The 3,557-nt window shown below is 30.9% G+C and overlaps 1 long non-coding RNA gene across 1 annotated transcript; it reads left to right on the forward strand.

Annotated features, from left to right (window-relative positions):
* The first annotated feature begins 690 nt into the window (after nt 1-690).
* LOC149882634 (uncharacterized) lies at nt 691-3,557 on the forward strand. Its single transcript, XR_016444569.1, has 2 exons — nt 691-2,210; nt 2,325-3,557. It is a non-coding gene; the product is annotated as an uncharacterized LOC149882634 (long non-coding RNA).

A 3,557-nucleotide genomic window follows, 5' to 3' on the forward strand; every position in this document is an offset into this window, starting at 1 on the left:
TATGCCAACATTTTTTGTCTACCGTTTTGTCTACACAATTTGCCTATGTGCGAACTTTATGCCCCCTCAGCTTTTATTTTTATTTCGAACAATAAACTGAACATAAATGATTCCCATAAATACAAATAGAAAAACATTATCAGGAAACTAAGGCAGATATTCATTTTTTTGCCTTTTTTTACATAAAAACCCAAGGTGTTTGGGTTTTATAGTAGCTATACCGATAATTCTGGAGCATCAGCATTTTAGACAATTATTATATGTTTTTGTTAACACATAAAACCAAGAAATATAATTATAAACCTATAATCAGGTTAAGATATTTTGAAGTGGGTGCATTCTTACTGATAGCAAATGTCATTCTTAAAAATTAAAAACAGACAACTTTTTTTATCTTTTTGGCGTTCGAATTTATTTGCAATAACAATAGGACATTATTTCAGAAGCTTTAAGTTAATTTGCACTCCTTATCGGACTTAATAAACGTGGTGCTGCTTTCTAAAAGTTTTAAAGTAAAATTAAAGAGGATTGATAATAAAAACCTGTATTTATGTGAATAATACCATGAGAAAATCATTAAATAATACATCAACAATTCACTGTACTTATTGATTTAAACTGCTCAGTATCATTCTTAAAAAAATTAAAGTTGCATGAAAACTCTAAAACAGAATTCAAAATTTACAAAAATACAGACACAATGGTTTTTCAAGACATAAATCACGCATTAGTGTTGTGTGAGCGTTCTGCCCATCGTTAAAAGAGTCGTATGCTGTTGATGTTGTTGTTGAAATATATGACACAAAACGCACATATCGTATGTGAGAATTATTCATAATTTTTATGTCGCACTGAATTTATTACTATCATCTGAAATCAAGATCACACGTCATTTACAAAAACTCTTCTTTTTTGTTTCATAAAAGAAGAGTTTGTTTCTATAAATATAGAGGGAGCATTGAAAATTTTCTCAGCAGCTACAGTATTGCTGGTCATTAATGTTTCGCTTGATCTAATGGACATTGATACCAAAAACTAATGTCTCAGAGTTTAGCTTTACATAAAGATGAAAGTAATTGATGAATGTCCATTCTATGAAGAGATTCCGAATGATTTGAATAGGGATATATTCACTGTGATTTCCTTAACAATCAGCTTACTTATATTGGTATCTAACATTTTGTTAATTGTTGGGATACTGAAAACAAGAATAAGAAAAAAAACGACAGCAAATGAAATACTTGTATTACTTTTAGCTTTTAGTGATATTACGGTTGCATTAATTCATTTACCACTTCGATTAGCTTTTGTTCAAAAGAGAAATGAGCTTAGTTGTGGTACTAGGCTTGCGATCGGGTTTTGGACGGTATTTCCCTTATCTTTCTCATGCACTAATGTGTCAACAATATCGATAGAGCGCTTTGTTGTTGTTTTGAAAAACAACAAATACTGCGGTAGATTTTTTAAATGGACTTAATACCGATCATCGTTTTTAACTTCGTGTTCTCATGTGGGTTAGGTATTTTATTTGCATACCAAGTTTACCCCAAAATTATAAATTATTTCTTCCCATCGTGTTTAAGTGCTAATTTATTGTTTATCCTTGCTGTCAACACTGCACTATTGATTGGTACAAGAAAATTACTTAGATGTAATGAAATTCAAGTTGCAAAAAACGTAATTGTAGAAAAGCAACTTTCCATAACAATGGCGATAATATCATTTTCACTCACGGTAGCATACATTCCTTTGGTAGCTTCCTATTATTATTTACAAACAAGAGTAATCAGTGAGGATTGGATGCCCGTTCATAAAACCGGTAAATATGTACAATGGGCACTGCTAATATTTGAATTAAACTCAGCATTTAACGCTTTAATTTATGTGGGTAGAAGCAGCAGAATCTCTAAGATGTATACTTCGTATATTCGCAACTTCGTTACAAGAATATCGAAAAAAATAAGTTCCTCGAATACAAGTACAACTACAGATACAAGTTCTTCGAATAGAACTTAAAAACGAACGATTGCTTTATCATTCCGTTATTGTTGTAGCCTATTTGCCGTTATTTATTTTACTTTCTGCAATAATGTTCTGATTGTAATCCACCTTTTGGTAGCGTTTTTACAAACTTTCTTTAGAGAATTAAATTTCGATTGTTGAAGAACTTATATCTATTCATATTCTCGTGTTTAATTAACAAAATACAGGTCTTCGACATTTGATAAAGTTGCGTTTTTAAAAACTTTCTTTACCGAATTAAATTTGTATTGTTAATGAACTTATATCTTCTCCCATTCTCGTGTATTATTGAAAAAATACAGTACTTTTTTCGAAGTATTTCACGAATTCGCTGATGAACTTCAATTTAGTCCGGTACAACAATTATCACGACCTCCTAATTAACATCAAAAACTGAACGAACCTTTAATCTATGCTCTTTTTCAAACATGGTACTTATACATCGGTCATAATTTAAACACGAAAGTGGTCTCTTGTTCATTAAAATTTTCCCGACATATTTTTGACTGTATTAAAGCGTTCCTGTCATTATTAAATATGAGCTCACTCTTCAGTTACGAAGAAAGATAGCACCCAGTTAAAAAGAACGCAAAATATAAAGTTACAAAAGCGTAGCATTTTTCTTCCTTTTTCTCAAAATCACTTTAACAACATTTTTTCGCAAAATCACTTTAACATTATTTTTTTGTCGACTTTATCCTAAACATCGTTCTTGAAATTAATGGTGTGAAGAGTTTCTTAGAATTGTGAACAAAGAATTTTTAAATGATCACCTCTTAAGAAATGATTTCCTTATATCAGATCACCGAAAAAACAAGTTAAGTCACTCATAAATGCAAATGCTATTAAGATGCTCGTGATAATAAGAAGGCAAACGTATGTAGATTACACCCTCTTTCTAGTTGTTTTGGCAATCCAGAAACCTTGCAAGATTTAGGCCTTAAAAAGACATTATTTCAAATAATCACGGCAAAGACTAAAGTAACATATGGTCAAATCAGGACAAGTGACCAAGTAGACTCTATAATCTGATTTCGCACCATGGAAGATTGTTTGAAAATAAGAAATTTCAAACACTTATCGATAAAGTTGGTGTTCTTTAATAGTTTGCAGAAGATTGTTCTGCTTTTCTAGTTGTTGGAGTAATCTAAACTTTATGAAAAGTTATCGCTGCTTTCAAGGCATACTTTGAGGCTGACTGGATGCTGATTATGATGTAATAAATAGTCAATTCAAAAACTAATATTTTGTTTTACGAAATGCAGGAATTATTCACCATATTTATGATAACAGTTGTCGAAAATCTCATTTTGGGTAACTATAGGGTGCGAGCAGTAGAAACGTACAAAAGGACTTTCGCTGTCATTAGCACAGGTACAAAAGAGCATATGGGCATTAAGAATACTCAAACAGAACGTATAGTTGGCTACAAGAGCAAGGTTATTTAAGAAAAACAATGATCTTATATATTTGTTTCTTTTCATGAATTTTATCACGTGTGTTTATTGATAATAAAGATTGGTAAAAAAGAAAAA

Source organism: Hydra viridissima, unplaced genomic scaffold (genome assembly GCF_058129835.1).
Source record: "Hydra viridissima isolate aposymbiotic clone 2 unplaced genomic scaffold, HvirCarnegie_v1 scaffold_10, whole genome shotgun sequence".
Lineage (NCBI taxonomy): Eukaryota > Metazoa > Cnidaria > Hydrozoa > Anthoathecata > Hydridae > Hydra > Hydra viridissima.